This window comes from Cryptomeria japonica, unplaced genomic scaffold, assembly GCF_030272615.1.
Source record: "Cryptomeria japonica unplaced genomic scaffold, Sugi_1.0 HiC_scaffold_385, whole genome shotgun sequence".
NCBI classification, from domain to species: Eukaryota; Viridiplantae; Streptophyta; class Pinopsida; order Cupressales; family Cupressaceae; genus Cryptomeria; species Cryptomeria japonica.
This window is the reverse complement of record NW_026729206.1, coordinates 12,501-39,577: the sequence shown is the minus strand read 5'-3', so window position 1 is coordinate 39,577 and position 27,077 is coordinate 12,501. Positions and strand designations below refer to the sequence as shown.

The 27,077-nt window shown below is 61.1% G+C and overlaps 2 non-coding genes across 2 annotated transcripts; both read right to left on the bottom strand.

Moving 5' to 3' along the window:
• Positions 1 to 7,804: 7,804 nt before the first annotated feature.
• Positions 7,805 to 7,923, bottom strand: LOC131871255 (5S ribosomal RNA). Its single transcript, XR_009369516.1, has one exon. It is a non-coding gene; the product is annotated as a 5S ribosomal RNA (ribosomal RNA).
• A 7,805-nt stretch (positions 7,924 to 15,728) lies between these two features.
• On the bottom strand, positions 15,729 to 15,847 carry LOC131871275 (5S ribosomal RNA). Its single transcript, XR_009369536.1, has one exon. It is a non-coding gene; the product is annotated as a 5S ribosomal RNA (ribosomal RNA).
• Positions 15,848 to 27,077: the final 11,230 nt, after the last annotated feature.

The following is a 27,077-nucleotide window of genomic DNA, read 5'->3' as shown; positions in this document are numbered from 1 at the left end:
GTTATGAGCTTGTCGCAGTGTGTACTTAGCAAACCGCGACCCACGTGCGAATCCACCCCGGCCACCCACCCCCGTCGAGGTGCACACCCTCCCTCGCGAAGTGCGCCCCGTTCGCCAAGTGTGAGCCCTGCCCGGGTGCGCGCACCTTGCTAGGGCGTCGGGTGTGCACCCGGCCCGGCCTACGTGCGTGCACCTGGAGGGGGCGTCGTGTGCGTGCAGTGTCCCGTCTGCAACGCGGTGCCCACACACCACCTCGGGCGCAACGACCTGCGCTCACATGTGGGCCGAGTGCACCTTGGTGCATGTTCGGGGCGCCTCGGGTGCACGCTCAATCTTGCCCCGGTGCACCAAGGCGCTCGGTTTGCCCCGGGTGCGCACTTGGTGCAAGGTGGGCACCCAAAATAGGGATCAAGCACCAAAACACAAGTTTCGGGATGCAAAATGGGACCCAAGGACCACAAATGCGTTCCAAGACCCATGATGGGTCCACGAGAACAAAAATGTGTTCCGAGACTTAATAAACAAATATTGGGTTTTAGGAGAAGAAACATGCTCTGATGCCCAAAACGAGAATCGACCCCGAAAAGGCCACAGGCCAAAAGTGGGATGCGAGACAAAAAAAAATGGGACCCGAGGACCAAAATTGGGTTCCCAGGTCGAAGACAGGGCAACCGGACAAGAAACGACCTCTAAGGCTCGAAATGAGTCCCGACGACTAAAACTTGACAAGAAGCACCCATCAGGCACCCAACTCGACACCCATGGGATGCCGACCCACCCGGGCTTCCACCTAGCACACCTTGGCACCCACCCACCCTCGCACCCAACCTCGCACCCAACTTAGCACCTTTGAACCCACATTGGCACTCACCCTGACCCTGGCACCTTGGAACCCACATTGGCACTCACCTTGACCCTGGCACCCACCTTTGCACTCACCTTGGGACCCACCCTGGCTCCCACCTCGGCACCCACCCAGACACCCACCTTGGTTCCTTGGCACCCACCTTGGATCCTTGGCACCCACCCCGACACCCACCTTGGCACGCAACTTGGCTACTTGCCACCCACCTTGGCTCCTTGACGCCCACCCCGACAACCACCCCGTGACCTACCCTGGCTAGGGTTGGTGCACACCCACCCTGGTGCCCACCTTGGCACCCACCCTATGACCCACCTTGGCACGCACCTTAGTACCCACCCCGTTACCCACCCTAGGACCCACCCCGTGACCCACCTTGGCCAGGGTGGGTGCCTTGGTGCGCACAACTTGCCTGGGCTGCACACCAGGGCGGGCTCAAGATGGCACCCGCGTTCCGTTTTTTTCACTATCTTTCAAAACGGAAATTTTAAAATCTCATTTTTTTCTTTTTTTTGCCTTTTCTGGAAATTAGTGAAGGCAGCGCATCAAAGGTGCGCAATGCTGGTGCGAACCCGGGAGCGCTCCGATGTGTGCTCCAAGGTGCGGCGTGCACGAAGTTCGAGCCCGGTTTGCCCCGGGTGCGCACCTCGCGTGCACCTTCGCCGGGGTGAGCACCTTGGCTGGGTTGCGCGCCCTGGTGCGTACCAAGGAGCGCTCTGAAGTGTGCTCCAAGGTGCGGCGTGCACGAAGTCGGAGCCCGGTTTGCCCCGGGTGTGCACCTCGGGTGCGCACCTCGCGTGCACCTTCGCTGCGGTGGGCACCTTGGCTGGGTTGCGCGCCTTGGTGGGCACCATGCAGTGCACGAAGTCGGAGCCCGGTTTGCCCCGGGCGCGCACCTCCGCCAGGGTGGGCACCTTGGTGCGCACAACTTGCCTGGGCTGCGCACCAGGAAGGGCTCAAGATGGCACCCGCGTTCCGTTTTTTTCACTATCTTTCAGAACGGAAATTTTAAAATATCGTTTTTTTTTGCCTTTTCTGGAAATTAGTGAAGGCAGCGCATCAAAGGTGCGCAACGCTGGTGCGAACCTGGGAGCGCTCCGATGTGTGCTCCAAGGTGCGGCGTGCACGAAGTCGGAGCCCGGTTTGCCCCGGGTGCGCCCTGGTGGGCACCATGGTGCGCACCAAGGAGCGCTCCGAAGTGTGCTCCAAGGTGCGGCCTGCACGAAGTCGGAGCCCGGTTTGCCCCGGGTGTGCACCTCGGGTGGGCACCTTGGTGCGCATGCCTTGCCTGGGCTGCGCACCAGGGCGGGCTCAAGATGGCACCCGCGTTCCTTTTTTTTCACTATCTTTCAAAACGGAAATTTTAAAATCTCATTTTTTTTTGCCTTTTTCTGGAAATTAGTGAAGGCAGCGCATCAAAGGTGCGCACCTCGCTGCCCACCACGGTGCGCAACGCCGGTGGGCACCCGGGAGTGCTTCGAAGTGTGCTCCAAGGTGCTGCGTGCACGTTGTCGGAGCCCGGTTTGCCCCGGGTGCGCACCTCGCGTGCACCTTCGTCGGGGTGGGCACCTTGGCTTGGTTTGCCCCGGCTGCGCTCCGAAGCGGGGTTATTGGAGCGCCGCCTCTTTTTTTGTCGGAGCGTTTGGTGGGGTTTCTCGCATTGGCTCTTCCGAGGCCCGGTTGCCACCCTGGCGCGCACGAAGTCGGAAGTAGGGTTAATTGCCCGGGTGCGCACCTTTGCCAGGGTGGCACCTTACCTGGGCTGCGCACCAGGGCGGGCTCAAGATGGCACGCGCGTTCCGTTTTTTTCACTATCTTTCAAAACGGAAATTTTAAAATCTCCTTTTTTTTTTGCCTTTTCTGGAAATTAGTGAAGGCAGCGCATCAAAGGTGCGCACCTCGCTGCCCACCTTGGTGTGCTCTGAGGTGCGCACCCGGGAGCGCTACGAAGTGTGCTCCAAGGTGCGGCGTGCACGTTGTCGGAGCCCGGTTTGCCCCGGGTGCGCACCTCGCCTGCACCTTGGCCGGGGTGGGCACCTTGGCTGGGTTTGCCCAGGGTGCGCTCCGAAGCGGGGTTACTGGAGCGCCCCCTCTTTTTTTGTCAGAGAGTTTGGTGGGGTTTCTCGCATTGGCTCTTCCCAGGCCCGGTTGTTGGGTGCGCTCCCACCCTGGCGCGCGCGAAGTTGGAAGTTGGGTTAATTGCCCGGGCGCGCACCTTCGCCAGGGTGGGCACCTTGGTGCGCAAACCTTGGCTGGGCTGCGCACCAGGGCGGGCTCAAGATGGCACCAGCATTCCCTTTTTCTCACTATCTTTCAAAACGGAAATTTTAAAATCTCGTTTTTTTTTTGCCTTTTATGGAAATTAGTGAAGGCATCGCATCAAAGGTGCGCACCTCGCTGCCCACCTTGGTGTGCTCCGAGGTGCCCACCACGGTGCGCAACGCCGGTGCGAACCCGGGAGCGCCCCGATGTGTGCTCCAAGGTGCGGCGTGCACGAAGTCGGACCCCGGTTTGCCCCGGGTGCGCACCTCGCGTGCACCTTGGTGCGCACACCTTGGCTGGGTTGCGCGGCCTGGTGGGCACCATGGTGCGCACCAAGGAGCGCTCCGAAGTGTGCTCCAAGGTGCGGCGTGCACGAAGTCGGAGCCCGGTTTGCCCCGGGTGCGCACCTTCGCCGCGGTGGGCACCATGGCGTGCACGAAGTCGGAGCCCGGTTTGCCCCGGGTGCGCACCTCGCGTGCACCTTCGCCGGGGTGGGCACCTCGGCTGGGTTGCGCGCCCTGGTGCGCACCAAGGAGCGCTCTGAAGTGTGCTCCAAGGTGCGGCGTGCACGAAGTCGGAGCCCGGTTTGCCCCGGGTGTGCACCTCGCGTGCACCTTCGCTGCGGTGGGCACCTTGGCTGGGTTGCGCGCCTTGGTGGGCACCATGCAGTGCACGAAGTCGGAGCCCGGTTTGCCCCGGGCGCGCACCTCCGCCAGGGTGGGCACCTTGGTGCGCACAACTTGCCTGGGCTGCGCACCAGGAAGGGCTCAAGATGGCACCCGCGTTCCGTTTTTTTCACTATCTTTCAGAACGGAAATTTTAAAATATCGTTTTTTTTTGCCTTTTCTGGAAATTAGTGAAGGCAGCGCATCAAAGGTGCGCAACGCTGGTGCGAACCTGGGAGCGCTCCGATGTGTGCTCCAAGGTGCGGCGTGCACGAAGTCGGACCCCGGTTTGCCCCGGGTGCGCACCTCGCGTGCACCTTGGTGCGCACACCTTGGTTGGGTTGCGCGCCCTGGTGGGCACCATGGTGCGCACCAAGGAGCGCTCCGAAGTGTGCTCCAAGGTGCGGCGTGCACGAAGTCGGAGCCCGGTTTGCCCCGGGTGCGCACCTCGCGTGCACCTTCGCCGCGGTGGGCACCATGGCGTGCACGAAGTCGGAGCCCGGTTTGCCCCGGGTGCGCACCTCGCGTGCACCTTCGCCGGGGTGGGCACCTTGGTGTGCAGACCTTGGCTGGGTTGCGCGCCCTGGTGGGCACCATGGTGCGCACCAAGGAGCGCTCCGAAGTGTGCTCCAAGGTGCGGCCTGCACGAAGTCGGAGCCCGGTTTGCCCCGCGTGTGCACCTCGGGTGGGCACCTTGGTGCGCATGCCTTGCCTGGGCTGCGCACCAGGGCGGGCTCAAGATGGCACCCGCGTTCCTTTTTTTTCACTATCTTTCAAAACGGAAATTTTAAAATCTCATTTTTGTTTGCCTTTTTCTGGAAATTAGTGAAGGCAGCGCATCAAAGGTGCGCACCTCGCTGCCCACCACGGTGCGCAACGCCGGTGGGCACCCGGGAGTGCTTCGAAGTGTGCTCCAAGGTGCTGCGTGCACGTTGTCGGAGCCCGGTTTGCCCCGGGTGCGCACCTCGCGTGCACCTTCGTCGGGGTGGGCACCTTGGCTGGGTTTGCCCCGGCTGCGCTCCGAAGCGGGGTTATTGGAGCGCCGCCTCTTTTTTTGTCGGAGCGTTTGGTGGGGTTTCTCGCATTGGCTCTTCCGAGGCCCGGTTGCCACCCTGGCGCGCACGAAGTCAGAAGTAGGGTTAATTGCCCGGGTGCGCACCTTTGCCAGGGTGGGCACCTTACCTGGGCTGCGCACCAGGGCGGGCTCAAGATGGCACGCGCGTTCCGTTTTTTTCACTATCTTTCAAAACGGAAATTTTAAAATCTCCTTTTTTTTTTGCCTTTTCTGGAAATTAGTGAAGGCAGCGCATCAAAGGTGCGCACCTCGCTGCCCACCTTGGTGTGCTCTGAGGTGCGCACCCGGGAGCGCTACGAAGTGTGCTCCAAGGTGCGGCGTGCACGTTGTCGGAGCCCGGTTTGCCCCGGGTGCGCACCTCGCCTGCACCTTGGCCGGGGTGGGCACCTTGGCTGGGTTTGCCCAGGGTGCGCTCCGAAGCGGGGTTACTGGAGCGCCCCCTCTTTTTTTGTCAGAGCGTTTGGTGGGGTTTCTCGCATTGGCTCTTCCCAGGCCCGGTTGTTGGGTGCGCTCCCACCCTGGCGCGCGCGAAGTTGGAAGTTGGGTTAATTGCCCGGGCGCGCACCTTCGCCAGGGTGGGCACCTTGGTGCGCACACCTTGGCTGGGCTGCGCACCAGGGCGGGCTCAAGATGGCACCAGCATTCCCTTTTTCTCACTATCTTTCAAAACGGAAATTTTAAAATCTCGTTTTTTTTTTGCCTTTTATGGAAATTAGTGAAGGCATCGCATCAAAGGTGCGCACCTCGCTGCCCACCTTGGTGTGCTCCGAGGTGCCCACCACGGTGCGCAACGCCGGTGCGAACCCGGGAGCGCCCCGATGTGTGCTCCAAGGTGCGGCGTGCACGAAGTCGGACCCCGGTTTGCCCCGGGTGCGCACCTCGCGTGCACCTTGGTGCGCACACCTTGGCTGGGTTGCGCGGCCTGGTGGGCACCATGGTGCGCACCAAGGAGCGCTCCGAAGTGTGCTCCAAGGTGCGGCGTGCACGAAGTCGGAGCCCGGTTTGCCCCGGGTACGCACCTCGCGTGCACCTTCGCCGGGGTGGGCACCTCGGCTGGGTTGCGCGCCCTGGTGCGCACCAAGGAGCGCTCCGAAGTGTGCTCCAAGGTGCGGCGTGCACGAAGTCGGAGCCCGGTTTGCCCCGGGTGCGCACCTTCGCCGCGGTGCGCACCATGGCGTGCACGAAGTCGGAGCCCGGTTTGCCCCGGGTGCGCACCTCGCGTGCACCTTCGGCGGGGTTGCGCGCCCTGGTGGGCACCATGGTGCGCACCAAGGAGCGCTCCGAAGTGTGCTCCAAGGTGCGGCGTGCACGAAGTCGGAGCCCGGTTTGCCCCGGGTGCGCACCTCGCGTGCACCTTCGGCGGGGTTGCGCGCCCTGGTGGGCACCATGGTGCGCACCAAGGAGCGCTCCGAAGTGTGCTCCAAGGTGCGGCGTGCACGAAGTCGGAGCCCGGTTTGCCCCGGGTGCGCACCTCGCGTGCACCTTCGCCGCGGTGGGCACCATGGCGTGCACGAAGTCGGAGCCCGGTTTGCCCCGGGTGCGCACCTCGCGTGCACCTTCGCCGGGGTGGGCACCTCGGCTGGGTTGCGCGCCCTGGTGCGCACCAAGGAGCGCTCCGAAGTGTGCTCCAAGGTGCGGCGTGCACGAAGTCGGAGCCCGGTTTGCCCCGGGTGCGCACCTCGCGTGCACCTTCGCCAGGGTGGGCACCTCGGTGCGCACACCTTCTCAATGTTTTCTTGCCTTTTCTGGAAATTGGTGAAGGCAGCGCATCAAAGGTGCGCACCTCGGTGTGCTCCGAGGTGCGAACCCGAGAGCGCTCCGAGGTGCCCACGAAGTCGAAAGTCGGGTTAATTGCATTGTTTTCCCCGGGTGCGCTCCGAGGTGCGCAACATCGGCGCGCACCAAGGAGGGCTCCGAAGTGTGCTCCAAGGTGCGCACGATGGCGTGCACCTCTGGTGCGCACGATTCGGAGCTCGGTTTGACCGGGGTGCGCACACCTTGGCTGGGTTGCGCACCTTTTGTGCGCTCCAAGGTGCGCACGAAGTCGGAGCTCGGTTTGCCCCGGGTGCGCACCTTCGCCAGGGTGCGCACCTTGATGCGCACGCCTTGGCTGGGCTGCGCACCTTGGTGGGCGCCATGGTGCGCACCTTTCATGCGCTCCAAGGTGCGCACGAAGTCGGAGCTCGGTTTGCCCCGGGTGCGCACCTTGGTGGGCGCCATGGTGCACTCCGAGGTGCCCAAGATTGGTGCGCACCAAGGAGCGCTCCGAAGTGCGCTCCAAGGTGCGCGCGAAGTCGAAAGTTGGGTTAATTGTCCGGTTTGCCTCGGGTGCGCACCTTGCGTGCACCTTCGCCAGGGTGGGCGCCTTGGTGCGCACACCTTGGCTGGGCTGCGCACACCTTGGCACCCGCGTTTCCTTCATTTTAAATTTTTTTTTTTTACAATCTCTCAAGTGGGAAATTCTATAATCTCAACTTTTTTTGCCTTTTCAGGAAACTTTTGAATGGAGCGCATCATTGGTGCGCTCCGAAGTGTGCTCCAAAGCTCTCTCCAGCTGCGTGCACCTGCCCCGGCCGCGCACCCGGCCCCGCCCAGCTTCGCTCACCTGTCCCGGGCGTCTGGTGCGGAACCTTAGAGTAAGAAACATCACCGTGCACCTTGGCCAACGTGCGCGACTCGACCGAGCGCGCACTGGCCGAGGTGCACACCGATTTCACCTGGGTGCGCGCGCAGCACCTCGGGCGCACCGGGGTGCGCGCACAACGCCCGGGTTGCACCGTGGCCTGTGTGCTCGGGGCGCCTCGGGTGCGCGCTCGGTGTCGCCCCCGCGCGCGCGGTAGTGCGGGCAGCGCACCCCGGCCCGGCCCGGCCCCGACGAGAACGCAAACGGGCAAAAGGTTTATTCAAATAGCATTGCGACGCCCGGCGAAAATCTAAAAAAGGGTGCAACACCGGGACTTCCCGGGAGGTCACCCATCCCAGTACTACTCCGGCCCAAGCGCGCTTAACTGCGGAGTTCTGATGGGATCCGGTGCACTAACGCTGGTATGATCGCACCCGTTATGAGCTTGTCGCAGTGTGTACTTAGCAAACCGCGACCCACGTGCGAATCCACCCCGGCCACCCACCCCCGTCGAGGTGCACACCCTCCCTCGCGAAGTGCGCCCCGTTCGCCAAGTGTGAGCCCTGCCCGGGTGCGCGCACCTTGCTAGGGCGTCGGGTGTGCACCCGGCCCGGCCTACGTGCGTGCACCTGGAGGGGGCGTCGTGTGCGTGCAGTGTCCCGTCTGCAACGCGGTGCCCACACACCACCTCGGGCGCAACGACCTGCGCTCACATGTGGGCCGAGTGCACCTTGGTGCATGTTCGGGGCGCCTCGGGTGCACGCTCGATCTTGCCCCGGTGCACCAAGGCGCTCGGTTTGCCCCGGGTGCGCACTTGGTGCAAGGTGGGCACCCAAAATAGGGATCAAGCACCAAAACACAAGTTTCGGGATGCAAAATGGGACCCAAGGACCACAAATGCGTTCCAAGACCCATGATGGGTCCACGAGAACAAAAATGTGTTCCGAGACTTAATAAACAAATATTGGGTTTTAGGAGAAGAAACATGCTCTGATGCCCAAAACGAGAATCGACCCCGAAAAGGCCACAGGCCAAAAGTGGGATGCGAGACAAAAAAAAATGGGACCCGAGGACCAAAATTGGGTTCCCAGGTCGAAGACAGGGCAACCGGACAAGAAACGACCTCTAAGGCTCGAAATGAGTCCCGACGACTAAAACTTGACAAGAAGCACCCATCAGGCACCCAACTCGACACCCATGGGATGCCGACCCACCCGGGCTTCCACCTAGCACACCTTGGCACCCACCCACCCTCGCACCCAACCTCGCACCCAACTTAGCACCTTTGAACCCACATTGGCACTCACCCTGACCCTGGCACCTTGGAACCCACATTGGCACTCACCTTGACCCTGGCACCCACCTTTGCACTCACCTTGGGACCCACCCTGGCTCCCACCTCGGCACCCACCCAGACACCCACCTTGGTTCCTTGGCACCCACCTTGGATCCTTGGCACCCACCCCGACACCCACCTTGGCACGCAACTTGGCTACTTGCCACCCACCTTGGCTCCTTGACGCCCACCCCGACAACCACCCCGTGACCTACCCTGGCTAGGGTTGGTGCACACCCACCCTGGTGCCCACCTTGGCACCCACCCTATGACCCACCTTGGCACGCACCTTAGTACCCACCCCGTTACCCACCCTAGGACCCACCCCGTGACCCACCTTGGCCAGGGTGGGTGCCTTGGTGCGCACAACTTGCCTGGGCTGCACACCAGGGCGGGCTCAAGATGGCACCCGCGTTCCGTTTTTTTCACTATCTTTCAAAACGGAAATTTTAAAATCTCATTTTTTTCTTTTTTTTGCCTTTTCTGGAAATTAGTGAAGGCAGCGCATCAAAGGTGCGCAATGCTGGTGCGAACCCGGGAGCGCTCCGATGTGTGCTCCAAGGTGCGGCGTGCACGAAGTTCGAGCCCGGTTTGCCCCGGGTGCGCACCTCGCGTGCACCTTCGCCGGGGTGAGCACCTTGGCTGGGTTGCGCGCCCTGGTGCGTACCAAGGAGCGCTCTGAAGTGTGCTCCAAGGTGCGGCGTGCACGAAGTCGGAGCCCGGTTTGCCCCGGGTGTGCACCTCGGGTGCGCACCTCGCGTGCACCTTCGCTGCGGTGGGCACCTTGGCTGGGTTGCGCGCCTTGGTGGGCACCATGCAGTGCACGAAGTCGGAGCCCGGTTTGCCCCGGGCGCGCACCTCCGCCAGGGTGGGCACCTTGGTGCGCACAACTTGCCTGGGCTGCGCACCAGGAAGGGCTCAAGATGGCACCCGCGTTCCGTTTTTTTCACTATCTTTCAGAACGGAAATTTTAAAATATCGTTTTTTTTTGCCTTTTCTGGAAATTAGTGAAGGCAGCGCATCAAAGGTGCGCAACGCTGGTGCGAACCTGGGAGCGCTCCGATGTGTGCTCCAAGGTGCGGCGTGCACGAAGTCGGAGCCCGGTTTGCCCCGGGTGCGCCCTGGTGGGCACCATGGTGCGCACCAAGGAGCGCTCCGAAGTGTGCTCCAAGGTGCGGCCTGCACGAAGTCGGAGCCCGGTTTGCCCCGGGTGTGCACCTCGGGTGGGCACCTTGGTGCGCATGCCTTGCCTGGGCTGCGCACCAGGGCGGGCTCAAGATGGCACCCGCGTTCCTTTTTTTTCACTATCTTTCAAAACGGAAATTTTAAAATCTCATTTTTTTTTGCCTTTTTCTGGAAATTAGTGAAGGCAGCGCATCAAAGGTGCGCACCTCGCTGCCCACCACGGTGCGCAACGCCGGTGGGCACCCGGGAGTGCTTCGAAGTGTGCTCCAAGGTGCTGCGTGCACGTTGTCGGAGCCCGGTTTGCCCCGGGTGCGCACCTCGCGTGCACCTTCGTCGGGGTGGGCACCTTGGCTTGGTTTGCCCCGGCTGCGCTCCGAAGCGGGGTTATTGGAGCGCCGCCTCTTTTTTTGTCGGAGCGTTTGGTGGGGTTTCTCGCATTGGCTCTTCCGAGGCCCGGTTGCCACCCTGGCGCGCACGAAGTCGGAAGTAGGGTTAATTGCCCGGGTGCGCACCTTTGCCAGGGTGGCACCTTACCTGGGCTGCGCACCAGGGCGGGCTCAAGATGGCACGCGCGTTCCGTTTTTTTCACTATCTTTCAAAACGGAAATTTTAAAATCTCCTTTTTTTTTTGCCTTTTCTGGAAATTAGTGAAGGCAGCGCATCAAAGGTGCGCACCTCGCTGCCCACCTTGGTGTGCTCTGAGGTGCGCACCCGGGAGCGCTACGAAGTGTGCTCCAAGGTGCGGCGTGCACGTTGTCGGAGCCCGGTTTGCCCCGGGTGCGCACCTCGCCTGCACCTTGGCCGGGGTGGGCACCTTGGCTGGGTTTGCCCAGGGTGCGCTCCGAAGCGGGGTTACTGGAGCGCCCCCTCTTTTTTTGTCAGAGAGTTTGGTGGGGTTTCTCGCATTGGCTCTTCCCAGGCCCGGTTGTTGGGTGCGCTCCCACCCTGGCGCGCGCGAAGTTGGAAGTTGGGTTAATTGCCCGGGCGCGCACCTTCGCCAGGGTGGGCACCTTGGTGCGCAAACCTTGGCTGGGCTGCGCACCAGGGCGGGCTCAAGATGGCACCAGCATTCCCTTTTTCTCACTATCTTTCAAAACGGAAATTTTAAAATCTCGTTTTTTTTTTGCCTTTTATGGAAATTAGTGAAGGCATCGCATCAAAGGTGCGCACCTCGCTGCCCACCTTGGTGTGCTCCGAGGTGCCCACCACGGTGCGCAACGCCGGTGCGAACCCGGGAGCGCCCCGATGTGTGCTCCAAGGTGCGGCGTGCACGAAGTCGGACCCCGGTTTGCCCCGGGTGCGCACCTCGCGTGCACCTTGGTGCGCACACCTTGGCTGGGTTGCGCGGCCTGGTGGGCACCATGGTGCGCACCAAGGAGCGCTCCGAAGTGTGCTCCAAGGTGCGGCGTGCACGAAGTCGGAGCCCGGTTTGCCCCGGGTGCGCACCTTCGCCGCGGTGGGCACCATGGCGTGCACGAAGTCGGAGCCCGGTTTGCCCCGGGTGCGCACCTCGCGTGCACCTTCGCCGGGGTGGGCACCTCGGCTGGGTTGCGCGCCCTGGTGCGCACCAAGGAGCGCTCTGAAGTGTGCTCCAAGGTGCGGCGTGCACGAAGTCGGAGCCCGGTTTGCCCCGGGTGTGCACCTCGCGTGCACCTTCGCTGCGGTGGGCACCTTGGCTGGGTTGCGCGCCTTGGTGGGCACCATGCAGTGCACGAAGTCGGAGCCCGGTTTGCCCCGGGCGCGCACCTCCGCCAGGGTGGGCACCTTGGTGCGCACAACTTGCCTGGGCTGCGCACCAGGAAGGGCTCAAGATGGCACCCGCGTTCCGTTTTTTTCACTATCTTTCAGAACGGAAATTTTAAAATATCGTTTTTTTTTGCCTTTTCTGGAAATTAGTGAAGGCAGCGCATCAAAGGTGCGCAACGCTGGTGCGAACCTGGGAGCGCTCCGATGTGTGCTCCAAGGTGCGGCGTGCACGAAGTCGGACCCCGGTTTGCCCCGGGTGCGCACCTCGCGTGCACCTTGGTGCGCACACCTTGGCTGGGTTGCGCGCCCTGGTGGGCACCATGGTGCGCACCAAGGAGCGCTCCGAAGTGTGCTCCAAGGTGCGGCGTGCACGAAGTCGGAGCCCGGTTTGCCCCGGGTGCGCACCTCGCGTGCACCTTCGCCGCGGTGGGCACCATGGCGTGCACGAAGTCGGAGCCCGGTTTGCCCCGGGTGCGCACCTCGCGTGCACCTTCGCCGGGGTGGGCACCTTGGTGTGCAGACCTTGGCTGGGTTGCGCGCCCTGGTGGGCACCATGGTGCGCACCAAGGAGCGCTCCGAAGTGTGCTCCAAGGTGCGGCCTGCACGAAGTCGGAGCCCGGTTTGCCCCGGGTGTGCACCTCGGGTGGGCACCTTGGTGCGCATGCCTTGCCTGGGCTGCGCACCAGGGCGGGCTCAAGATGGCACCCGCGTTCCTTTTTTTTCACTATCTTTCAAAACGGAAATTTTAAAATCTCATTTTTTTTTGCCTTTTTCTGGAAATTAGTGAAGGCAGCGCATCAAAGGTGCGCACCTCGCTGCCCACCACGGTGCGCAACGCCGGTGGGCACCCGGGAGTGCTTCGAAGTGTGCTCCAAGGTGCTGCGTGCACGTTGTCGGAGCCCGGTTTGCCCCGGGTGCGCACCTCGCGTGCACCTTCGTTGGGGTGGGCACCTTGGCTGGGTTTGCCCCGGCTGCGCTCCGAAGCGGGGTTATTGGAGCGCCGCCTCTTTTTTTGTCGGAGCGTTTGGTGGGGTTTCTCGCATTGGCTCTTCCGAGGCCCGGTTGCCACCCTGGCGCGCACGAAGTCGGAAGTAGGGTTAATTGCCCGGGTGCGCACCTTTGCCAGGGTGGGCACCTTACCTGGGCTGCGCACCAGGGCGGGCTCAAGATGGCACGCGCGTTCCGTTTTTTTCACTATCTTTCAAAACGGAAATTTTAAAATCTCCTTTTTTTTTTGCCTTTTCTGGAAATTAGTGAAGGCAGCGCATCAAAGGTGCGCACCTCGCTGCCCACCTTGGTGTGCTCTGAGGTGCGCACCCGGGAGCGCTACGAAGTGTGCTCCAAGGTGCGGCGTGCACGTTGTCGGAGCCCGGTTTGCCCCGGGTGCGCACCTCGCCTGCACCTTGGCCGGGGTGGGCACCTTGGCTGGGTTTGCCCAGGGTGCGCTCCGAAGCGGGGTTACTGGAGCGCCCCCTCTTTTTTTGTCAGAGCGTTTGGTGGGGTTTCTCGCATTGGCTCTTCCCAGGCCCGGTTGTTGGGTGCGCTCCCACCCTGGCGCGCGCGAAGTTGGAAGTTGGGTTAATTGCCCGGGCGCGCACCTTCGCCAGGGTGGGCACCTTGGTGCGCACACCTTGGCTGGGCTGCGCACCAGGGCGGGCTCAAGATGGCACCAGCATTCCCTTTTTCTCACTATCTTTCAAAACGGAAATTTTAAAATCTCGTTTTTTTTTTGCCTTTTATGGAAATTAGTGAAGGCATCGCATCAAAGGTGCGCACCTCGCTGCCCACCTTGGTGTGCTCCGAGGTGCCCACCACGGTGCGCAACGCCGGTGCGAACCCGGGAGCGCCCCGATGTGTGCTCCAAGGTGCGGCGTGCACGAAGTCGGACCCCGGTTTGCCCCGGGTGCGCACCTCACGTGCACCTTGGTGCGCACACCTTGGCTGGGTTGCGCGGCCTGGTGGGCACCATGGTGCGCACCAAGGAGCGCTCCGAAGTGTGCTCCAAGGTGCGGCGTGCACGAAGTCGGAGCCCGGTTTGCCCCGGGTACGCACCTCGCGTGCACCTTCGCCGGGGTGGGCACCTCGGCTGGGTTGCGCGCCCTGGTGCGCACCAAGGAGCGCTCCGAAGTGTGCTCCAAGGTGCGGCGTGCACGAAGTCGGAGCCCGGTTTGCCCCGGGTGCGCACCTTCGCCGCGGTGCGCACCATGGCGTGCACGAAGTCGGAGCCCGGTTTGCCCCGGGTGCGCACCTCGCGTGCACCTTCGGCGGGGTTGCGCGCCCTGGTGGGCACCATGGTGCGCACCAAGGAGCGCTCCGAAGTGTGCTCCAAGGTGCGGCGTGCACGAAGTCGGAGCCCGGTTTGCCCCGGGTGCGCACCTCGCGTGCACCTTCGGCGGGGTTGCGCGCCCTGGTGGGCACCATGGTGCGCACCAAGGAGCGCTCCGAAGTGTGCTCCAAGGTGCGGCGTGCACGAAGTCGGAGCCCGGTTTGCCCCGGGTGCGCACCTCACGTGCACCTTCGCCGCGGTGGGCACCATGGCGTGCACGAAGTCGGAGCCCGGTTTGCCCCGGGTGCGCACCTCGCGTGCACCTTCGCCGGGGTGGGCACCTCGGCTGGGTTGCGCGCCCTGGTGCGCACCAAGGAGCGCTCCGAAGTGTGCTCCAAGGTGCGGCGTGCACGAAGTCGGAGCCCGGTTTGCCCCGGGTGCGCACCTCGCGTGCACCTTCGCCAGGGTGGGCACCTCGGTGCGCACACCTTCTCAATGTTTTCTTGCCTTTTCTGGAAATTGGTGAAGGCAGCGCATCAAAGGTGCGCACCTCGGTGTGCTCCGAGGTGCGAACCCGAGAGCGCTCCGAGGTGCCCACGAAGTCGAAAGTCGGGTTAATTGCATTGTTTTCCCCGGGTGCGCTCCGAGGTGCGCAACATCGGCGCGCACCAAGGAGGGCTCCGAAGTGTGCTCCAAGGTGCGCACGATGGCGTGCACCTCTGGTGCGCACGATTCGGAGCTCGGTTTGACCGGGGTGCGCACACCTTGGCTGGGTTGCGCACCTTTTGTGCGCTCCAAGGTGCGCACGAAGTCGGAGCTCGGTTTGCCCCGGGTGCGCACCTTCGCCAAGGTGCGCACCTTGATGCGCACGCCTTGGCTGGGCTGCGCACCTTGGTGGGCGCCATGGTGCGCACCTTTCGTGCGCTCCAAGGTGCGCACGAAGTCGGAGCTCGGTTTGCCCCGGGTGCGCACCTTGGTGGGCGCCATGGTGCACTCCGAGGTGCCCAAGATTGGTGCGCACCAAGGAGCGCTCCGAAGTGCGCTCCAAGGTGCGCGCGAAGTCGAAAGTTGGGTTAATTGTCCGGTTTGCCTCGGGTGCGCACCTTGCGTGCACCTTCGCCAGGGTGGGCGCCTTGGTGCGCACACCTTGGCTGGGCTGCGCACACCTTGGCACCCGCGTTTCCTTCATTTTAAATTTTTTTTTTTTACAATCTCTCAAGTGGGAAATTCTATAATCTCAACTTTTTTTGCCTTTTCAGGAAACTTTTGAATGGAGCGCATCATTGGTGCGCTCCGAAGTGTGCTCCAAAGCTCTCTCCAGCTGCGTGCACCTGCCCCGGCCGCGCACCCGGCCCCGCCCAGCTTCGCTCACCTGTCCCGGGCGTCTGGTGCGGAACCTTAGAGTAAGAAACATCACCGTGCACCTTGGCCAACGTGCGCGACTCGACCGAGCGCGCACTGGCCGAGGTGCACACCGATTTCACCTGGGTGCGCGCGCAGCACCTCGGGCGCACCGGGGTGCGCGCACAACGCCCGGGTTGCACCGTGGCCTGTGTGCTCGGGGCGCCTCGGGTGCGCGCTCGGTGTCGCCCCCCGCGCGCGCGGTAGTGCGGGCAGCGCACCCCGGCCCGGCCCGGCCCCGACGAGAACGCAAACGGGCAAAAGGTTTATTCAAATAGCATTGCGACGCCCGGCGAAAAACTAAAAAAGGGTGCAACACCGGGACTTCCCGGGAGGTCACCCATCCCAGTACTACTCCGGCCCAAGCGCGCTTAACTGCGGAGTTCTGATGGGATCCGGTGCACTAATGCTGGTATGATCGCACCCGTTATGAGCTTGTCGCAGTGTGTACTTAGCAAACCGCGACCCACGTGCGAATCCACCCCGGCCACCCACCCCCGTCGAGGTGCACACCCTCCCTCGCGAAGTGCGCCCCGTTCGCCAAGTGTGAGCCCTGCCCGGGTGCGCGCACCTTGCTAGGGCGTCGGGTGTGCACCCGGCCCGGCCTACGTGCGTGCACCTGGAGGGGGCGTCGTGTGCGTGCAGTGTCCCGTCTGCAACGCGGTGCCCACACACCACCTCGGGCGCAACGACCTGCGCTCACATGTGGGCCGAGTGCACCTTGGTGCATGTTCGGGGCGCCTCGGGTGCACGCTCGATCTTGCCCCGGTGCACCAAGGCGCTCGGTTTGCCCCGGGTGCGCACTTGGTGCAAGGTGGGCACCCAAAATAGGGATCAAGCACCAAAACACAAGTTTCGGGATGCAAAATGGGACCCAAGGACCACAAATGCGTTCCAAGACCCATGATGGGTCCACGAGAACAAAAATGTGTTCCGAGACTTAATAAACAAATATTGGGTTTTAGGAGAAGAAACATGCTCTGATGCCCAAAACGAGAATCGACCCCGAAAAGGCCACAGGCCAAAAGTGGGATGCGAGACAAAAAAAAATGGGACCCGAGGACCAAAATTGGGTTCCCAGGTCGAAGACAGGGCAACCGGACAAGAAACGACCTCTAAGGCTCGAAATGAGTCCCGACGACTAAAACTTGACAAGAAGCACCCATCAGGCACCCAACTCGACACCCATGGGATGCCGACCCACCCGGGCTTCCACCTAGCACACCTTGGCACCCACCCACCCTCGCACCCAACCTCGCACCCAACTTAGCACCTTTGAACCCACATTGGCACTCACCCTGACCCTGGCACCTTGGAACCCACATTGGCACTCACCTTGACCCTGGCACCCACCTTTGCACTCACCTTGGGACCCACCCTGGCTCCCACCTCGGCACCCACCCAGACACCCACCTTGGTTCCTTGGCACCCACCTTGGATCCTTGGCACCCACCCCGACACCCACCTTGGCACGCAACTTGGCTACTTGCCACCCACCTTGGCTCCTTGACGCCCACCCCGACAACCACCCCGTGACCTACCCTGGCTAGGGTTGGTGCACACCCACCCTGGTGCCCACCTTGGCACCCACCCTATGACCCACCTTGGCACGCACCTTAGTACCCACCCCGTTACCCACCCTAGGACCCACCCCGTGACCCACCTTGGCCAGGGTGGGTGCACCCACCCTGGTGCCCACCTTGGCACCCACCCATCCTAGCACCCAGCCTGTGACCGGGCTTGGAACCCAACCTTGCACCCGCACCCGTCTTGGCCAGTGTGGGTGCGCACCCATCCTGGCACCCACGTTGTGACACACCCTTTAACCCACGCACCCTAGCACCCACGTTGGCACCCACCTTGGAACCCAACCTAGCAACTTGGCACCCACCCCGTGACCCACCTTGGCATCCACCATAGCAGTCGCCGACTTGGCACCCACCTCGGCACCCACCTTGACACTTGTGGACCCACCTTGCCACTCACCCTAGCATCGACCCATCCTAGCACCCACCCTGGCACCTTTGCACCCTAGCACTCACCCATCCTAGCACCTAACCTGTGACCCACCTTGACACTCACCCTCGCACCCACCTTGGAACCCAACCTAGCACCCACCCACCCTGACACCAACCCTAGCACCTACCCACCCTTGCACCCACCCTGTGACCCATCTTGGCACCCACCCATCCTACCACTCAACCTATCACCCACCTTCTCACCCACCTTGGCATCCACCTTAGCACCCACCCACACTGGCACCTTGGCACCCACCTCGGGCAAGGTGGGTGCACACCCACCCTGGCACCCAATTTAGAACCCACCGAGCATGTTACCCACCTTGGCACCCACATTGCAGCCCACCCTAGTACCCACCCTATGACCCACATTGGCATCCACACCCTAGCACCCAGGCACCTCGACACCCGCCTTGACACCCACCCTAGCACTGAACCTGTGACCCACCTTGGAACTCACCCTAGAACCCACCCACCCTGTGAACCACCTTGGCATCCACCTTAGCACCCACCCACCTTGGCACCCACTCTAGCACTCACCCATCCTAACACCCAACTTGTTACCCACCTTGGCACCCGCCCTCGCGTCCACCTTGAAACCCACCCTAGCACCCACCCACGCAGGAGCCCACCTTGGCACCCAACCTAACACCCACGCATCCTGGCACCCAACTTGTGACCCACCTTGGAACCCACCCTAGTACCCACCTTTGAACCCACTATATCACCAACCCACCTTGGCACCCACCCTATGACCCTCTTTGGAATCCACCCTAGCACGCACCCACCCTGGCACCCACCATGGAGCGCACCCTAGCACCCACCCACCTCGGCACGCACCTCAACACCCACCTTGGTGTGCGCACTGCGCCAACCTCTCAAAGACCCTATGTGGTGCGCTCCAAAGTGTACACCTTTGGTGCGCTCCAAGGTGCGCACCTTTGGTGCACACCGAGGTGCACACCAAAGTGTGCACCGAGGTGAGCACCAAAGTGCACTCCAGGGTGCACACCAAGGCGTGCACCTTTGGTGCGGTCAATGCAAACGAATTCGGAAGTTGGGGTCGATGTCCTAATCGCTGCTGCAGACTACACGTATGAGAATCGGACAAATAGCTTTATATAGGGGAGGTGTTGCGTTTGATGGGTCGACTCCCCTGGTTGTGTGCACTGCACCAACTTCAAAGACCCTGTCTTGTTTAAGAAGTCAAAAGTTGGGGTGGATGTCCTAATCATTGCTGCAGTCTACGCATGTATGAGAATCAGACAAATAGCTTATATAGGGGAGGTGTTGCATTCGGTGGGTTGACTCCCCTGGTTGTGCGCACTGCGCCAACCTCAAAGACCCCGCATAGCAGAAGAAGTCGGAAGTCGGATTTTGGTGAGCACCAAGGCGTGCACCTTTGGTGCGGTCAACGCAGACGAATTCAGAAGTTGGGGTGGATGTCCTAATCGTTGTTGCAGGCTACACATGTATGAGAATCAGACAAATAGCTTATATAGGGGAGGTGTTGGGTTTGATGGGTCAACTCCCTTGGTTGTGCGCATTACGCCAACCTCAAAGACCTTGTTTTCGTTAAGAAGTCAAAAGTTGGGGTCAATGTCCTAATGGCTCCTGCAGGCTACACATGTATGAGAATCGGACAAATAGCTTATATAGGGGAGGTGTTGGGTTTGATGGGTCGACTCCCCTGGTTGTGCGCATTACGTCAACCTCAAAGACCTTGTTTTCGTTAAGAAGTCAAAAGTTGGGGTCGATGTCCTAATTGCTCCTGTAGACTACACATGTATGAGAATCAGACAAATAGCTTATATAGGGGAGGTGTTGGGTTTGATGGGTTGACTCCCCTAGTTGTTCGCATTACACCAACCTCAAAGACCTTGTTTTCGTTTAGAAGCCGAAAGTTGGGGTCGATGTCCTAATTGCTCCTGCAGGCTACGCATGTATGAGAATCAGACAAATAGCTTATATAGGGGAGGTGTTGGGTTTGATGGGTCGACTCCCCTGGTTGTGCGCATTGCGCCAACCTCAAAGACCCTGCATTGCGGATGAAGTCGAAAGTCAGAGTTTGGTGTGCTACAAGGTGTGGTCGAAGGTGCTCACCTAGGTGTGCACCTTTGGAGCACAGGAAAAGTGCCCTCCAAAAGTGCGCACCTTTGGAGTGCACAAAAGTGCCCTCCAAAAGTGCGCACCTTTGGAGCGCAGAAAAGTGCCCTCCAAAAAGTGCCCTCCAAAAGTGCGCACCTTTGGAGCGCAGAAAAGTGCCCTCCAAAAAGTGCCCTCCAAAAGTGCGCACCTTTGGAGCGCAGAAAAGTGCCCTCCAAAAAGTGCCCTCCAAAAGTGCGCACCTTTGGAGCGCAGAAAAGTGCCCTCCAAAAAGTGCCCTCCAAAAGTGCGCACCTTTGGAGCGCAGAAAAGTGCCCTCCAAAAAGTGCCCTCCAAAAGTGCGCACCTTTGGAGCGCAGAAAAGTGCCCTCCAAAAAGTGCCCTCCAAAAGTGCGCACCTTTGGAGCGCAGAAAAGTGCCCTCCAAAAAGTGCCCTCCAAAAGTGCGCACCTTTGGAGCGCAGAAAAGTGCCCTCCAAAAAGTGCCCTCCAAAAGTGCGCACCTTTGGAGCGCAGAAAAGTGCCCTCCAAAAAGTGCCCTCCAAAAGTGCGCACCTTTGGAGCGCAGAAAAGTGCCCTCCAAAAGTGCGCACCTTTGGAGCGCACAAAAGTGCCCTCCAAAAGTGCGCACTTTTGGTGCGCACCAAGGCGCTGGTTCGGTCGTTGCAGGCGAGTTCGGAAGTTGGGGTCGATGTCCTGAGCGGAGGTGCAAACTACACAGGTGTCGGAATCGGACAAATAGCTTATATAGGGGAGGTGTATGCTTCGATGGGTCGACTCCCCAGGTTGAGCGCACCGCGCCAACCTCAAAGACCCTACGGTATGGATGAAGTCGGAAGTTGGGTCCGATGACCGATTCGATTAGTAGGTATGCTCATGAGGTCGGAATTTGGGTCCGATGACCTGCCATGTGCAGGAAGGCGAATGTTGACACTGTGCGTTGCAAGGTGCACACCAAGGCGCTGGTGCGGTCTTTTTAGTCGAGTTCGGAAGTTGGGGTCGATGTCCTGATCGGAGGTGCAAGCTACACAGGTGTGGGAATCGGACAAATAGCTTATATAGGGGAGGTGTATGCTTCGTTGGGTCGACTCCCCGGGTTGAGCGCACCGCGCCAACCTCAAAGACCCTACGGTATGGATGAAGTCGGAAGTTGGGTCCGATGACCGATTCGATATGTAGGCATACTCGCGAGGTCGGAATTTGGGTCCGATGACCTGCCACGTGCAGGAAGGCGAATGTTGGCACTGTGCGTTGCAAGGTGCGCACCAAGGCGCTGGTTCGGTCGTTGGAGGCGAGTTCGGAAGTTGGGGTCGATGTCTTGATCGGAGGTGCAAACTACACAGGTGTGGGAATCGGACAAATAGCTTATATAGGGGAGGTGTATGCTTCGTTGGGTCGACTCCCCGGGTTGAGCGCACCGCGCCAACCTCAAAGACCCTACGGTATGGATGAAGTCGGAAGTTGGGTCCGATGACCGATTCGATATGTAGGCATACTCGCGAGGTCGGAATTTGGGTCCGATGACCTGCCATGTGCAGGAAGGCGAATGTTGGGACTGTGCGTCGCAAGGTGCGCACCAAGGCGCTGGTGCCGTCGTTGCAGTCGAGTTCGGAAGTTGGGGTCGATGTCCTGGTCAGAGGTGCAAACTACACAGGTGTGGGAATCGGACAAATAGCTTATATAGGGGAGGTGTATGCTTCGATGGGTCGACTCCCTGGGTTGAGCGCACCGCGCCAACCTCAAAGACCCTACAGTATGGATGAAGTCGGAAGTTGGGTCCGATGACCGATTCGATACGTAGGCATATTGGCGAGGTCTGAATTTGTGTCCGATGACCTGCCATGCGCAGGAAGGCGGAATTTGGGTCCGATGACCGAGTTGATGGCGTGCCATGCGCAGAAAGGCGGAATTTGGGTCCGATGACCGAGTTGATGTTGATGGCCCGCCATGCACAGGAAGGCGGAATTTGGGTCCGATGACCGATTTGAAGGCGTGCCATACGCAAAAAGGCGGAGTTTGGGTCCGATGACCGAGTTGATATTGATGGCCCGCCATGCGCAGGAAGGCGGAATTTGGGTCCGATGACCTGACATACGCATGGAGTCCGACTCGGGGGCCGATGTTCGATTCGATGACTTGCATTGTGGGTAAAGTCGGAAGTTGTGGTCTTTGACCCGATTCGATGACCAGACTTCGGCTGCTTGAGAATCGGACAAATAACTTATATAGGGGAGGTAGTGTTCTCGAGCATCCTCCCCCCGTGCCCGTTTATGTCGATTGATGCTGGTGCTCGACTGGTTGGAGCGCTCGGATGCAAAAATCTTGCACCAGGATTTATCGATTGTGATGGACACGGCAAGTCTCCTGATTGCTATGCAGGAGCTCATCGTGAATCTCTATGCGGCCTTGGTATGGACTCGACCTGCGGAATGGTTCGGCAATGGTAGTCGCTCCAACACGTCCTTGCAATGGCCACAGAGGTGATTCGACTAGAGCTCCAGTCTAGCTTTTGGGTTGCTTGGCGGACTGGTATAGCCGCGATCGAGTTCCGGCCATGAACGTTTTAGATAGCTCTTGGGCTTTCTGGGACGGAAGTCGGAAGTTTGGGCTGTTGTCCGATTTGATGACCATTCTTCGGATGTGTGAGAATCGGACAAATAACTTATATAGGGGACTGTGTTGTCTCACGCAGCCCCCTCCGTGCCCCTCTATCTCGACCGATGTTGGTGCTTGAAAGGGTTGGGATCGCTCGGATTTATAAACGTGCACCACCATTTGTCGAGTGTGAGGGACGCGGCAGGTCTCCTAAATGCTATGCGGGCGCTCTCTGAGAATCTCTATCCGGCCTCGACACAGACTAGTCTTGCTGAATGGTTTGGCACTGGTAGTCGATCCAACACGTCGTTGTTGTGGCCGCCTAGGCGATTCGATTCGAGCCCCCGTCTAGCTTTTGGGTTGCTTGGCGGATTTTGCCCTATCCGCAAGTGAGCTCGGTCCCTAAACGTTCGAGAAACCCGATTGCTATGCGCCGACTCTCTTTCTTGCGAGCCTCCATCTAGCTTTTGGGTCTCTACGGAACGGAAGTCGGAATCTGGGACCGTTGTTTGATTCGACGAGGCAGACTACGGTTGTGCGAGAATCGGACAAATAACTTATATAGGGGAGGTGTTGACTGGAGCATTCTCCCCCGTGCCCCTCTAACTCGACCAATGCTGGCGCTCGAACGGTGGTAGCGCTCGGATTTTCATTGAGCGCCAGCATTGGTCGATTTAGAGGGGCATGCGAGATTCCCGAATGCTATGCGAGGGCTCTAACGGAAATGTCTATTGGTTTCGGTATGGATGCAATTGCGAGTGGTTCGGCAAAGGTAGTCGTTCCGATGCGTCCATGTCGTGGCCAAATCGATAATTCGATTTGAGCCCTCGTATAGCATTTGGGTCTCTCGATGTGATTCCGCATTCCAGTCCCTTTGGGCACTGCTTGAGCCGCATCCCAGGGGGTTCCCTTCCCAATAATCTGCCTCGCAACCCGATTGCTATGCGGTGAGGCTCCTCGGCCGCCTCGGAACTATCTGTGTATCAGACGCATCGCGGGATAAGGGGTTGGCAACGGTAGTCGCCCCAAGCGCGTCCGATGCTTGGACCATTCCGAGGCGGCCCTGAAGCCTCTTCCGTCTAGCCGTTGGGTCCTTCTCGCCGCATCCCTCGCCTCGCACCCCGATTGCTATGCGGTGAGGCTCCTCGGCCGCCTCGGAACTATCTGTGTATCGGACGCGTCGCGGGATAAGGGGTTGTCACTGGTAGTCGCCCCAAGCGCGTCCGATGCTTGGACCATTCCGAGGCGGCCCTGAAGCCTCTTCCGTCTAGCCGTTGGGTCCTTCTCGCCGCATCCCTCGCCTTGCACCCCGATTGCTATGCGGTGAGGCTCCTCGGCCGCCTCGGAACTATCTGTGTATCGGACGCGTCGCGGGATAAGGGGTTGTCACTGGTAGTCGCCCCAAGCGCGTCCGATGCTTGGACCATTCCGAGGCGGCCCTGAAGCCTCTTCCGTCTAGCCGTTGGGTCCTTCTCGCCGCATCCCTCGCCTCGCACCCCGATTGCTATGCGGTGAGGCTCCTCGGCCGCCTCGGAACTATCTGTGTATCGGACGCGTCGCGGGATAAGGGGTTGTCATTGGTAGTCGCCCCAAGCGCGTCCGATGCTTGGACCATTCCGAGGCGGCCCTGAAGCCTCTTCCGTCTAGCCGTTGGGTCCTTCTCGCCGCATCCCTCGCCTCGCACCCCGATTGCTATGCGGTGAGGCTCCTCGGCCGCCTCGGAACTATCTGTGTATCGGACGCGTCGCGGGATAAGGGGTTGTCACTGGTAGTCGCCCCAAGCGCGTCCGATGCTTGGACCATTCCGAGGCGGCCCTGAAGCCTCTTCCGTCTAGCCGTTGGGTCCTTCTCGCCGCATCCCTCGCCTCGCACCCCGATTGCTATGCGGTGAGGCTCCTCGGCCGCCTCGGAACTATCTGTGTATCGGACGCGTCGCGGGATAAGGGGTTGTCACTGGTAGTCGCCCCAAGCGCGTTCGATGCTTGGACCATTCCGAGGCGGCCCTGAAGCCTCTTCCGTCTAGCCGTTGGGTCCTTCTCGCCGCATCCCTCGCCTCGCACCCCGATTGCTATGCGGTGAGGCTCCTCGGCCGCCTTGGAACTATCTGTGTATCGGACGCGTCGCGGGATAAGGGGTTGTCACTGGTAGTCGCCCCAAGCGCGTCCGATGCTTGGACCATTCCGAGGCGGACCCGAAGCCTCTTCCGTCTAGCCGTTGGGTCCTTCTCGCCGCATCCTTCGCCTCGCACCCCGATTGCTATGCGGTGAGGCTCCTCGGCCGCCTCGGAACTATCTGTGTATCGGACGCGTCGCGGGATAAGGGGTTGTCACTGGTAGTCGCCCCAAGCGCGTCCGATGCTTGGACCATTCCGAGGCGGACCCGAAGCCTCTTCCGTCTAGCCGTTGGGTCCTTCTCGCCGCATCCCTCGCCTCGCACCCCGATTGCTATGCGGTGAGGCTCCTCGGCCGCCTTGGAACTATCTGTGTATCGGACGCGTCGCGGGATAAGGGGTTGTCACTGGTAGTCGCCCCAAGCGCGTCCGATGCTTGGACCATTCCGAGGCGGACCCGAAGCCTCTTCCGTCTAGCCGTTGGGTCCTTCTCGCCGCATCCCTCGCCTCGCACCCCGATTGCTATGCGGTGAGGCTCCTCGGCCGCCTTGGAACTATCTGTGTATCGGACGCGTCGCGGGATAAGGGGTTGTCACTGGTAGTCGCCCCAAGCGCGTCCGATGCTTGGACCATTCCGAGGCGGACCCGAAGCCTCTTCCGTCTAGCCGTTGGGTCCTTCTCGCCGCATCCCTCGCCTCGCACCCCGATTGCTATGCGGTGAGGCTCCTCGGCCGCCTTGGAACTATCTGTGTATCGGACGCGTCGCGGGATAAGGGGTTGTCACTGGTAGTCGCCCCAAGCGCGTCCGATGCTTGGACCATTCCGAGGCGGCCCCGAAGCCTCTTCCGTGTAGCCGTTGGGTCCTTCTCGCCGCATCCCTCGCCTCGCACCCCGATTGCTATGCGGTGAGGCTCCTCGGCCGCCTTGGAACTATCTGTGTATCGGACGCGTCGCGGGATAAGGGGTTGTCACTGGTAGTCGCCCCAAGCGCGTCCGATGCTTGGACCATTCCGAGGCGGCCCCGAAGCCTCTTCCGTGTAGCCGTTGGGTCCTTCTCGCCGCATCCCTCGCCTCGCACCCCGATTGCTATGCGGTGAGGCTCCTCGGCCGCCTTGGAACTATCTGTGTATCGGACGCGTCGCGGGATAAGGGGTTGTCACTGGTAGTCGCCCCAAGCGCGTCCGATGCTTGGACCATTCCGAGGCGGACCTGAAGCCTCTTCCCTCTAGCCGTTGGGGCTTTCTCGCCGCATCCCTCGCCTCGCACCCTGATTGCTATGCTGTGAGGCTCCTCGGCCGCCTTGGAACTATCTGTGTATCGGACGCATCGCGGGATAAGGGGTTGGCAGTGGTAGTCGCCCCAAGCGCATCCGATGCTTGGACCATTCCGAGGCGGCCCTGCAGCCTCTTCCGTCTAGCCGTTGGGGCCATCTCGCCGCATCCCCCACCTCGCACCACGATTGCTATGCGGTGAGGCTCCTTGGCCGCCTCGGAACTATCTGTGTATCGGACGCATCGCGGGATAAGGGGTTGTCACTGGTAGTCGCCCCAAGCGCGTCCGATGCTTGGACTATTCCGAGGCGGCCCTGCAGCCTCTTCCGTCTAGCCATTGGGGCCATCTCGCTGCATCCCCCACCTCCTCGGCCGCCTCGGAACTATCTGTGTATCGGACGCATCGCGGGATAAGGGGTTGGCAGTGGTAGTCGCCCCAAGCGCGTCCGATGCTTGGACTATTCCGAGGCAGCCCTGCAGCCTCTTCCGTCTAGCCTTTGGGGCCATCTCGCCGCATCCCTCGCCTCGCACCCCGATTGCTATGCGGTGAGGCTCCTCGGCCGCCTGGGAACTATCTTCGTATCGGACGCATCGCGGGATAAGGGGTTGTCACTGGTAGTCGCCCCAAGCGCGTCCGATGCTTGGACTATTCCGAGGCGGCCCTGTGGCCTCTTCCGTCTAGCCGTTGGGGCCATCTCGCCGCATCCCCCACCTCGCACCCCGATTGCTATGCGGTGAGGCTCTTCGGCCGCCTTGGAACTATCTTCGTATCGGACGCATCGCGGGATAAGGGGTTGTCACTGGTAGTGGCCCCAAGCGCGTCCGATGCTTGGACTATTCCGAGGCGGCCCTGCAGCCTCTTCCGTCTAGCCGTTGGGGCCATCTCGCCGCATCCCCCACCTCGCACCCCGATTGCTATGCGGTGAGGCTCCTCGGCCGCCTTGGAACTATCTTCGTATCGGACGCATCGCGGGATAAGGGGTTGTCACTGGTAGTCGCCCCAAGCGCGTCCGATGCTTGGACTATTCCGACGCGGCCCTGTGGCCTCTTCCGTCTAGCCGTTGGGGCCATCTCGCCGCATCCCCCACCTCGCACCCCGATTGCTATGCGGTGAGGCTCCTCGGCCGCCTTGGAACCATCTTCGTATCGGACGCATCGCGGGATAGGGGGCTGTCACTGGTAGTCGCCCCAAGCGTGTCCGATGCTTGGACCATTCCTAGGCGGCCCTGAAGCCTCTTCCGTCTAGCCGTTGGGGCCTTCCCGCCCCATCCCTCGCCTCGCACCCCCGATTGCTATGCGGTGAGGCTCCTCGGCCGCCTTGGAACCATCTGTGTATCGGACGCATCGCGGGATAAGGGGTTGGCACTGGCAGTCGCCCCAAGCGCGTCCGATGCTTGGACCATTCCGAGGTGGCCCTGAAGCCTCTTCCGTCTAGCCGTTGGGGCCTTCCCGCCCCATCCCTCGCCTCGCACCCCGATTGATATGCGGTGAGGCTCCTCGGCCGCCTTGGAACTATCTGTGTATCGGACGCATCGCGGGATAAGGGGTTGGCACTGG